The 12,726-nt window shown below is 40.1% G+C and overlaps 1 protein-coding gene and 1 pseudogene across 1 annotated transcript in view; both read right to left on the minus strand.

Annotated features, from left to right (window-relative positions):
- GMDS (GDP-mannose 4,6-dehydratase) overlaps positions 1–12,726 on the minus strand; it is a 587,084-nt gene that overhangs the window by 158,848 nt on the left and 415,510 nt on the right. The gene's annotated exons all lie outside the window — the stretch shown is intronic.
- LOC105887960 lies at positions 6,001–6,919 on the minus strand (annotated as a pseudogene).

Genomic DNA, 12,726 nt, shown 5'->3' on the forward strand with positions numbered 1-12,726 from the left:
AAAAAAAAAAAAAAAATGCAAACATTTCTCAATTTTAGTTAGGGTTCTAATAGCAGCAAAGCATTAGGAAGCTTATAAATGTCCATTTTTGAAAAAATTTTGAGCATATGTGACAGAGCTCGGAAAAGTTAATTTGTAAGTTTTCACAAACCTCCCCTTTCCCTGCCTAAGGATGGGTTTGTTTGCATGATCCTAGGACTACCTGGAGTTGGAAGGACAGCAGAGGCCAGAGCCAGAGGGCAGAGAGGGGATGGCGGATCTGGCTGGATGTCAGGGCAGAGTCCAGGGCCCAGATGAATAAAACAAAGCTGTAAATATTTGGAGAGATAGATGGTGAAGAGAGGATTCCAGATTCGCTGCCCTTTGTCACTTCCTCTAGAGACTATAGAAAAGAATAAACCACTTTTCTAGGCTTCTATGCGGTTAGGGTTATGCTTCTTTTGGATGTGACACACCAGACTAAGACTGACCACCCAGCATCCGAGCCTCCTCTGCATAAGTGTAAACTGGCCCATTTCATCATCTAGTCTATTATAGAAAATAAGGAATCACCGCAGCACACCAACAATTAAAATTGAACAATTAAAACTGTGAAAATCTATTTTGAACATAACTATTTAGAAAGCATGCAAAAAGAACAGTTTTGCAGAGCGGTTTTGATGCAGAAATAATTTGTGTTATAACATACATTTTTGTCTAAAAAAGCATAAAGGATGGCTTTTTAGTCTAATAATGCAAGGATCAACATAAAAATGTGCTGGATAAAGCTGCGGTAATACCTCAAAGTCCTAAAAAGTTGACCCATTATTTTCTAGCCAAGAGTTATATTAGTCAAACAAGGTTAGGTGTATAATTCATGAAGCTCTTTGTCTGGCTCTAATAAATCCAGATGGTTAACAATTGAAAAACAAGATTAAAACATGTTTTTATTTGTACTCTTAATAAATCTTCAGGATGGAGTATAAAAATATAAAAAGAGCTATAGATGGCAGGTTAAGAAAAATTCTAACAAGTAGCAAGCACAAATTTCTCTAAAACTTAGTGGCCTAAAATGACCATTTTTTATGGTCATAAAGTCTTTGTGCTGGTAATTTGGATAGTGTTGTTGCTTGGGGTCTGAGCGGGAAGATGATGGTGGTCAAACTCATTGAAACATGGTTTGTTCCTGTTTCTGGAGGTCAGTGCTGACTTCTGGTTGGGAGCCTCAGGTCCTTGCCATGTGGCCCTCTCCACACGGCCTACTGTATACTCCCTCACAGGATGGTGACTGGGTCCCATGAGAGGAAGCCAGGTTGGGCCCCATTGTTTCCACAATCTGCCTCAACACTAGCTCTCTGCTACATTCTTTTTTTTTTTTTTTTTTTTTGGCCAGGGCTGGGTTTGAACCCGCCACCTCTAAATATGGGGCTAGTGCCCCACTCCTTTGAGCCACAGGTGCTGCCCCCCACATACTTTTCATCAAGGTATCCAGGGCAGGGGGACAGAGGCTCCACCTCCTGATGGGGGATGGCAAGGCACTGGAAGAACATATGGAATTGCCATGCAGCGATGGCCATTTTTAGAACCACACTCTGCCACAGTGACTTGGCCATGCTGACTATCTCTTAGGAGCTTCAGAAGGGCTTTGCTTTCTGCTCACTATTCATTATACACTTAATCCCAAGAAGGGATGAAACTTTCTTTGTGAAAAATATTCCTGAAAATAAAGCCAAATGCAAGTCCTGATGATGGACATGAAGAGGTGCAGCAGAGATGGTTCTCAGTCAGAAACTTGAAATATTTTAGAGTGAGATGGTATATATGGTGGTGGTAAAGGAAAAAAAAAAAACCCCACCTAAAACCAGTGTCTGCTATTTCAGTGTGATGTCACAGCACTGTCTAAGAATTTACCCTTGGAAAGTCTCTCTAGTGATGTTCAAAGTCATATCACCTATCCTGCTCAGAATGCTATTTTAATAATGCCACAGAAATGGTAAAATGATGAAGCAATAGTACAGTTCAATTCAGTTCACCAAAATTCATTAAATCACATCCATCAATGTGATTGATAAATATAGTCTCTAGAAAGACAGAAATAGCAATGCCTCAGCAAAAAGCATCCAATTTGATCTATACTCCATCTAACCTTTTTGCTTTTCTGCCACACATTGGAAGAATGAAAGTTGCCTTGGGACACATAGTAAATACACAAAAGCTGATTAGGAAAAAAAAAAAAGGATCTATGCATACTTTTGAAGATATTGGACACCTAAAATAAGCAAAAATAGTTCTCGCAAAGTCAGCATGCAGCCCATGGGCTGCAGGTTGGACACTCCTGAGCTGAGGGCAAGTAGTGCAAAAGCAGAATCAGCTGTGGGCAGGTACCATTAAGAACCTAAGTGCAGCAATCCAGGGGAAAGAAAGGGCTCTAGCCTGGAACTCAAGCCTCAAACAGAAGCCAGTTGCATAGCCAGAGCAAGCACAGATGAGGCTTCGTGGGCAGGAGGGGCCTCAGCATTCAGACTCAGGCACCATGCACTGGTGCTGAATGAAACAAAGTCTGGCTCTTGCCTGGTGAGTGTGTGATTGCTGAGGCATGGCCTGGAGTGGGAGCTGGGCAGGCTTCTTCCTACTGCCTGAGCATAGAAGACAACAACCTTTGGGCTCACAAGCTCAGAGCAATGCCACCTGTCTTCTTCTTGGGAGACTGGTTTTGTTGTGAGAGCAGGAGGTCTGGCAACTTCCAGATGAGAGAGTTACACAGTAAAATTGGATAACTAAGGGACTTTTCCCCCCCTTTTTTTGGAGACAGAGTCTCACTCTGTTGCCCCAGAGTAGAGTGCCATAGCATCACAACTCATAGCAATTTCAAATTCCTGGACTCAAGAGATGCTCTTGCCTCAGCCTCCTGAGTAGCTGTGACTACAGGCATATGCCACTACACTGGGCTAGTTTTTCTATTTTTTTTTTTTTTTAGTAAAGACAAGGCCTCACTCTTGCTAAACTCCCATGCTCAAGCAATCTACCCACCTGGGCCTCTCAGAGTGCTAGGATTACAGGTGTGAGCCACTGAACCTGGCCTAATTAAGGAATTATTCAAGAATTTGTGGCATTTTTATTACAATAAGTTGAAAACCATGATTACATTGGAAAAGAAATAAGAACAAGAGAGTATCAATTATTCAAAAAACAAAACATAATTAGGTGACCTGACAGTTATATTCTGAAGTAGAAGGACATCTCCCATTCTTCCAGCCATTCGCATCCCCACAACAATGGGCCCATCAACAAATACAATCCTGCAGTTCTTCATGACTCTCCAAACTCATTTGTGTCAAAACAAAACTAAAGTTTCTCACTTAATAAAAGCGAAAGGCTAATAGACTTGAACATTTACTACATGTTTTTTGGGTATGCCTTAATCTTCCCCCTTGGCTAAGTTGCCATCATATAAATCAGAGCCTTAAGTTATCATTGTTATAGTAGCAATAAAAATAATAATAAAAGTACTGTGAGGTCAGAAAATGTCAGGAACAGTCAGAAAAATCAGAGAGACATAAAACAAAGTTAAAAGACCAGTTAGGATCAGAAAAATTCAGGTACTGTACCTCCAAGTGTACTCCAGCAGGAGGTAGCTGCCACTGCTGTTTTATTTAATGAGGCTCCACATAAATCCCAGCTGCTAACCATGTGATAAGTCCATCTCAGAACACGAGAGGCCCCATTCTCCATTGCGTTCAGTCCTGGCTGCCACTAATGGGAATTTCCTTTACAATGAGGGAAGAAACAGATCTAGAGAGGTTTCTTTGGCTTTAAGTTGCTTTTTTGTTTTTAAATTTTCACATTAACTGGTTTGACACTTTGGGGGGAAGCGGGGCAGCAAAATCAGTATCAAAGTATCACTATCCAAAAACACAAAAAAGGATGGAGAGCAAGCCCTGGACACTTGATGTTATTTCTAATGTGGAAAAGGTGTAAAGACATTTTCCTGGATACCAAAGAGAGAATTTAGGCTCTAGAGTAGAAAGAAAAGACTATTTAAATAAATTTCATAAACTGCCTGAAATGAGTAAATAAAGAAAAGAGTAAATTTTGTTTGGAATATCTTTTGTGGGACACATACACTGTTACAAACTTCTTAACCCCAAGGCTTTGGTGGCCAGTGAACCATTTTTCAAAGTGAAGTCTGTTGAGGACTGAGATGTGCACTTCCACCTGGGAACAGAGGTGCTGCTAGCGGGAGGCGTCGTGGGAGAGCGGAGAGAAGGCAGCTTTGAGGCAGGCAGGCTGGGAACCGGCCCTGTACTGCTCACCATGTAACCTTGGCAGGTTGCTTACCCCTGGTCTCAGTCGTCCAGATGTCAAATTGGAACATTAATACGCAGAGGTTAGAACAGGCAATGAGGAAAGGCTTGGCAAGCAAGGCAGAAACAGGCACAAAGAGGAAACCATGAGTCACAAGTAAGGGAGACAGAGGCAAGGACTGGGAGACAACCAAGGCCACAGTCGGGCGGGCGATCCAGAGTTCAGACCAGGGAGGTAGAAGGGACAGGCAAGACTCGAAGGACTCACAGCAGAATTACAGATAAAGACTGCCTTGTGTGTACTGTGTACTCCACTAGATTCTTCAGTTTCTTCAAAATTAAAAAGCAGTGGGGGGGAAGAGAGGCAGCAGCATAAGAATGGCCTCATTTGGGGACTTCTGTGTTGGTCCCTAAGAGGCAAGGTATATTTCTGGGGATTCCTGGCAGAGAAGTGCCTGAGAAGATCTGATTAGAAATGATACAAGAAAAAAAGGGCAGTTTCTCATGTTTAACCAGCAATGGAAGGAAAACAACAATGCCTGCGAGTGACAGCTTCATTATGTCAGAGAAGAGAATAAAAGCTTCTGTCAGAATCTCCTCTTTTATAAAACGTCTAATGTAGGGCCAAACTTTCATCTAGCTCATTTAGAAGTATCCAAATTCCTCAAATGCCAAAATTTGGCTCAAATGTAGTTAATGGAAATTAGCACTCTATATATTAGGTGAAATTATTTTAACTCTTTCAAAAGACTATGTCTTGTTTTCTTTTTAAATTAAATGCATTTATTTATTATTTTTTTTTGAGACAGAATCTCACTATGTCACCCTCGGTAGAGTGCTGTAATGTCACAGCTCACAGCAACCTCAAACTCTTGGGCTTAAGAGATTCTCCTGCTTCAGCCTCCTGAGTAGCTAGGACCACAGGCACCTGCCACAATACCTGGCTATTTTTTGGTTGCAGTTGTCATTGTTGTTTAGCTGGCCTGGGCTAGCCTCAAATCCACCAGCCCTAGTGTATATGGCTGGTGCCCTACTCACTGTTGCTATGGGCGCCAAGCCTCATGTTTCATTTTAATTAAAACCAAATCAAATTCAAAAATTAAAGGACATAGTTCCCAACAAGATGTCATTTCTAACACCAGCCACAAGTTCAGGGGTTCCTAGGTCACCTGTACCTACAACCAACTGGCTACAAATTTGGGAGGGTTCCCCGCAACTGCTACAGTTCCCTTAGTTAACTAGAATGACTCATAGAATTCAGGAAAACTACACAAATGATGACTGTTTTATTATAAAGGACAACAATGCAGGACCAACCAAATGAAAGGACAGTAGGGTGCAGTTTTAGAGGGTTCTAAACGCAGTTTCCAAGTGCTCAAGACATGTCACCATCTTCTTACATCACGTGTTCACCAACCAGGAAGCTCCACTGAACATCACCTTCAGAGTTATTGTTGAGCTTTCATTATGTAGGTGTGATGGACTGAAATACGGGGCTGAACTCAGCCTCCATCTCCATCCCCTCTCTGGAGGTTACGAGGCTGGGTTGACCTAACAGGGCAAGAAGCCCTGACCCTCTTAAGTGCATGGTTGGTCATTCTGACAGGATCAGCCCCTACCTTAAACCTTATAGGGGTCTATCATGAATAACAGAGACAATGCTATTATTCAGGAAATTCCAAGTATTTAGTCTCCCTCCCAGGAATCAGGACAAAGGCTAGTCAAATTCTTTATACCAGCCAAACCTGGTCCCCTTCTTGTTGGGCACTGAGTATGGGCAGAGAAAATCCAGTGTGCTTTTGCTAATGACACAGAGATCAATGTTGCTTCCAGACCGCAAGTCATTGAAGATGCTGGCTGCAATGGCTTCACTCATTAGCTTCTTGGCCTCCTCCTCCTCCTCCATATCTGGCCTAAACTTATCTTAAAACACAGCCATTGCTGCCAAGGAGCCAGAACCCATGGTGACATAAGGCAACTTATCAGTTGATCCGTGAGGATAGATGCTATAGAGGTGAGGTCTGGTAACATCTGTTCCCCCTAAAACCAGGGCTACACCAATGTAACCTTGATAACTGAAAAGCAACTGCTTCAGCATCCGATTGGCCATCACAACTCTGGTAAGACGGCCAGTAGAGAGGGAGTAGAGCTCCAAGTTGGAAAAATGAGCTGGGTTGTCCTGTCTGTGCCTGCAGCCATCCCAGCACCACAAATATTAGGAGAAATGAAATGTATTTTTGAACAGTTCTTATTAGCAACAACCATCCCTTCAGTTGCCCTCGTATCTGCTCCAAGAACTATGCCATCCTCATAGACCACCCCAAAATGGTTGTGCCTGTTTTCCGGGCCTTTGGAAGCTTGTATCCCTTCTTTGCAAAATCGGCTTCTTCTTAGAAGCTGATTCAAGCCACTTCATACAAGTTAGACCAAACTGGATAAAAAAGTTATTTTCTAATTCTATCTTACTGCTGGTAACATAGCTAAAATGATGTCAGAATTTAAAAGAGTGGCATATAATCCCACTTCTGTTTAAATAATGTCCTCCAAAATTAATAGCTTCTTATCATTAAATAATTTGTGATCCACTCTGGTATATTTTATCATTCTTACCAGATCTTATATTCATAGTCATACATTTTTCTGTTTGTAAATATAAGAATTTGTATTTATTGCTATTATTGGCGTTATTTTTGATGAAATACTTCTCCCATGTTCAAGGTCATTCAGAAAAATCTCACTCTTCTGTCAACAATCATATTAATCCTACTCACTTAGAGACAAATCCAGACATAAACAGCCTCACTCCAGTATGACAGCTCAAGAATAAACTTTCAGGGTTTAGGGGTTATTAGACAAGCTCCTCCTGTCAAAAAGAAAATGAGCCAATAATGATGATGATGATGATGATGATGATGATAAATCAATTAGAGCTCACATTTTTTAATGCCTCCAATGTGTAAATGCGTTAGGTCTGAAGCAAGATGGGAAACTATAATGACCTCTTTCTAGAAGTTCATGAAAGGAAAATCTGACTTATGACCTTAAGATGTCCCTGGACCTAACTGAGTCTAGTCTTCTGTTAAGTGAATGGCATCAGCTCCAGGACATCTGGATGCTTCTAAACTGCATCAAGTGGAGGTTGGGGTATCTATGGTGCAGAGGTGATAGAGTTTATCCTGAAGGCATCTTCTTACTTTAAAATGCCAAAGGAAGTCAGAAGCCCTGTGGGGGATAATTACTACCTTTTCTCTTCATGCTCTGCAATTTTATGGTCACCTGGAATTCTGATCTCTCATTTTGCTTAGTATTCCTGAATGCACACAAATTCTCTGCCAGTATATCTCGAGCTTCATTGCTTCTCCCCAGTGTCCAAGACTAAAAGAACACAGACTTTTGATAGTTCAGGGCCAAAAATGAAGAGAGGTCTCTGCTCACCTTAAAGTAAAATGTGCCCAAGTCTAGCAGGACAGTCTCCACCCATGGCAGAAGGAGAAATAATGGCAAAGGCTTCACATGTTTATGTGGGAATGGTTTATTTTTAAATGGACAGGAGATGGAGGTAAATACTTCTAAACAAAGGGTAAGGCAGCCAATGATTATCCCCAGAGGGCATGTCTAATGAGAAGAAAAAAGAAACAAACTAGAACACCACCACCCCCCAAATGCATGGCATTTAGATCAATATGAGTTTATCCTACCCTTTGAAATGAATTTACCAGCCACTTATTCAATGCCGTACCAACACCTAGAAGGTTCTTCTTTTATGATAAACCCATGGAGATTTCCACAATTAAAAAACTGCATACCAAATCCTATTTCTTTATATTTAGACCTATTACAGTAATCCAAGGATTCTTCAATGTCAAATATTTTCTAAAACCAGTTCATTGAGAAAAAACTTGGAAGACTGCAACACCATATAAACCACTGAGGTGGTGCAAAACATTTAAGTAAACAAAGACCCATGTACATCAGCAAAAATCACAGGGAAAGGAAATTGTGGCATTATATAGGGAGCTGGGTGTTTAGTGGTTAAAACCATGCAAAGCTCTATGTCTAGGGATAGAATTAGAGGTCAGATCTGCTAACACGAAGATGCAGGAAATGTACTAGTCTTGGGAAAATCTGGCCTCAGCTGACTTTTTAAAATAATATGATTAACACTGTTGTCTGGGTTGAAGGAATGATTACATATCATTTCCAAAGTTGCTTATCAATGCTGACTATTAACAATAGAACCAAATCATTTTGATTAAATGATTGCTTAAAAGCTATACATATTTAGTGAAAGAATTTTTATGGGTGTACTATTTGGAACATGTCATTCTTACCATGAAGATAAAAAATTGATTTGGAACTTCTGAAAAGGAGACAGAAAAGTCTTATTCTAGACTGAATGTATTTAGACATTAATAATATCCTAGTCCACAATGTATTCTCAGGTCCATGAGACTATATGCTACCAAAGACTCGAATGTAGAAAAGCTTTTTATATGTTAAGGAATTGTCAGGTACTCAAACGCACACAATGTTGGTCTAATGGCTAAAATGACTGTGTGGAGTCTAACTACTGATTTTCCTTTGGAAGATCCGATTTCTTTTTCTTCATCTGTACATATACATGTATGTATATCTTTTAAATCAGTTATTAGAAAGGGGGATTCACACCCACATCATAAACCATATTCCCTCACTGGGAGATCAATCAAAAACCGAACAAAAATGTACAGATTAAAAAACAATAGTCATGTAATACAAATGAACAAATCAGTAAGAACTAGGCCTAAAATTTAAACATCAAGTAGGTTGAAATATGAAATTCACAACAAATGCTTCAATAGTGAAACGAGCTTTGTAATTTCAAGAACACATAAACAGATGCTTTTACTGACAGATGCTGAAATCAGTTCATTCACATTAACAGCCAACTGCATTCAAACATCTCTATGATTTAAAAAAATGTCAAGAAATACTGGCAGCATGACTCTAAAGAAGTACTCAGATGAATATTAACAATTTATCATATTGCTACAATCTCTTTTTCTCCTTTTTTGGTTTGTTTATTTAGTAGAGACAGGGTCTCACTCTTGCTCAGGCTGATCTCCAACTCCTGAGTTCAAGCAATCCACCTGCCTTGGCCTGCTGCAGTGCTAGGATTATAGGTGTGAGCAACCATGCCTGGTCCCCATAAATTTACAATCTCCATCTCCAGTGATCCAATAGCCTATGGAGCCAGAGGTAGGACAAAGGGAGGGCCTGGAGTTCCCTTCCCTTTACACACTCTACCAACTGACCAAGATGTCTGTAGTTGAAGAGAAGATGGTAAGCAGAGCTGAGGCTTCAGCAATTCCTCTCCCTATACTAAGCACAGGGGTGGAGGGCTCTGTAGCTCTAAGCTGCAGCAAGTCTCTGGGGGAAGAACACTGGCTCTGGAAGTCCACCCAACCTTTCAGTTCCTCCTTGAAGGAATGCAGAGAACAGGGAACCCTTGTCATTTTATCTTGTGTAAGAAGATGTATAGGGGATAAAAAAGTATGTAGGGAAAACAAGTGTAAAGTGCTTCTTTTTCTGCCCTTCTTCCTTCCTTTTCTTTCCTTCTCTCTCTTTCTCCCTCTTTCTTTCTTTCTCTCTTTCTTTTTTTTTTTGAACAGCCTAGCTCACCGCAGCCTCAAACTCCTGGATTCAAGCAATACTCCTGTCTCAATCAGCCTCTCAAACAAAATTTATTATTTTTCAATAAGATCTACTGATCTACAAAAATAGGATGAAAAATGGACCTGGTCAAGGTTATACACTATACTGTTAGAATGTGTAATTCAAACCCCTTGTAGTGCTTTTTAAAAATACAAATTCTCAGGCCTCACTCCTTCAAATTGCAATTAGGTATGTTGGAGAAGGGCCTAGGAACCTGTAATTGTATAAAGCTCCTCAAATGTTCTTAATAATCAAGCCATGTTTATTTCAGATTTGATGCTGTTCTGAAAAATTTCCTTGGAATAATATAACTTATCAAATCACAACCCTCAAATTTTATTTCAACTTTTGCAATATCAAACTCCTACACAGACTTGCTCCTTTAGTATTGTAGTAATTCACTGATTTACCCTCTCTAACATCAATTAAAATTAATAAATATAAGATAATATATGCTGTGTTTTCCATGCAAGTGATTACTTTAAGTAGCAAAAAACCTGAGAATGCAGAGAACTTCCTCGGCACCTCGTAAAGATCTTGCTCCCCCCAACTACAATGGTTTTACCAATTTGATATGCTCATCATTTTCTTATTACCCATTCACTAATAAACCAGAAAAAGTTATCTCCTTTCTGGTAAGAAATGTTTACTCATATGGCTCAAAAAAGTGGGAAGAATGATATTCCTAAACATACAATAAATGATCCCTAGGTCATGATTCTGCTGTGAAGGATAATTTGAATTTTATAGGTAGCACGATTATCAGCACAGGTATATCTGATAAATTGCATATGTGATAAAAAGGTAAAAAAGAATTCTTTCACTTCCCTCTTTCGCTGAGATCATGAACAGTATGATAGACTTGTCTCTGCCTTTCCTGAATTTCTGTGAGAGTGAAAGCTACTGTTGAGAAAGTATTTTGTGATGTTTTGGTTTGTATAATGCAAAACACAGCAGCAAGTCCATGTCAATATTACTGTCGTCATTGTCATTGTCATCCAAATTACTAACATTAAAAAATATTCATAGTTCCAAGCATTTTACATACATTAATGTATTTAACCCCCCCACTGTAGTTCAAGTTAGCTACTAATATTATATTCATTTTACAAGTGGAGAAACTGAGACACAAAGAACTTAATAGACTTACCCAGCACTTTACAGCTAGGAAGAGGCAGACTGATATCTGAACCCAGGAAGTTTGGTTCCTGAGTTGATGCTCTGAAATTATGCTCCAAGGGATGATATTTCCACAGAATATAAAAAAAGCTGTGTAACTCGGGGCCCAGTGAGCCCTGCCTGGAGTGCCCTTTATAATCGGTGGACCCCATGCCTTAGCATAAGCCAGGACCAGTTTTACCAACACGTCAATGTACTTGTGCTTTGATGACAGGCAGGGCACTTAATTTTCTGTTTCAATTTTGTCTCTAACTCACTTTTTGGTTCTAGTGCTAGGAATGTCACATAGTTATTTCCTGGTTTTATTCAAAAGTACTCCAGGAAAACCCCCTTCTGCAATTCTTTAACAGAGGTGTCAAAGGACACCAAGTTTTCACATTTTCCCAGTTTTGATTTCAGATTCAGCTTGTACCAGCTTCTGACAAGCACTCATTCCACAGTTCTAGAAATTTCATTAACTGTGTCTGCACACTGAAGGAGATCAACCTTGACTCAGTTTTGATTTATGAGTTTACTTCTAATTACACAGCAATCACACACACACACACACACACACATATATGCACATATCCACACACACACCTGCCTTAAAGTAAAAGTTTTAAGGATTTAGAAACTATCATTGCAAAATGCAACTCTATACTATGTTATGATTTTCAAATAAGTGACTTAGTAATGGCTAGTTTTAAAAGAAATCAGATTTTTAAAAATGTATTAAGAAACTTTTTCTGTACTTAGCTCTTGTCAGGTAAGAGCAGAACCTGTAGAACCACTGAGTCTTGTGCAAACCCTTCGTGTGGGAGGCTCTGGAACAGCATCAGGCTTTCTCGCAGCTGGAATGTGAGTGGGGTGCATGTGGAGGAAGGATCGTGAGTCTTCTTTTGATGAGAAGGGCCTTATAATTCTCCCCACAGCCAGCAACCCACTGAATCTCCAAGAGAAGGCATTGCTTCTTTTGGCACATTACAAATTTGGGAGTCCTCTAAGTGAATGTCCCCTAAATGTCACACAGAACCAAGCACTGTAAAGTTCTGTTTTGCTAGCGTCTTCCTGGCAACCAGATCCCATTTTCTGGTTTTAGCACAGCATAGCATTGGAGAGTACCAGACAGCTTTGTTGACACCTACACTGGGGGTGTGAACTGCAGGCTATGACACATCGGTGGCAACACAAACCTGCATTTTGCTTCCTTCAAAATATGCTTCTTACTTATAGGAAACAGTCATGTGAATTTAGTAATGCAGAAAGCATTAGAACTCAGAAATCCCCAAATTTACTTCTGTCAAACGTATGGTTGTTCCAGGCTTGGTCAGTGCTTTAGAAGCCAGGAAAGGGGCATTTCAATCACAATTACTTATTTTTACATGCATACTTTCAAAACTTACTCCTACCAATTCCCAAGATATCTTGTAGTTCAAAGAGGAGTGATGGGAGCATCTGGAGCCAGGGTGGCCAGCCCAGGACTTCCCCCAGCAGAGGAGTCTACTGTTCCCTTCTTTCCCTTAGTGTTTCAAATATTAGTAAATAGGTTCTCTTTAAAATATCAAATTTATCACAGATTTAAATCCCA

This window comes from Otolemur garnettii, unplaced genomic scaffold (genome assembly GCF_000181295.1).
Source record: "Otolemur garnettii isolate 467f Iridium unplaced genomic scaffold, OtoGar3 scaffold00149, whole genome shotgun sequence".
Classification (NCBI taxonomy): domain Eukaryota; kingdom Metazoa; phylum Chordata; class Mammalia; order Primates; family Galagidae; genus Otolemur; species Otolemur garnettii.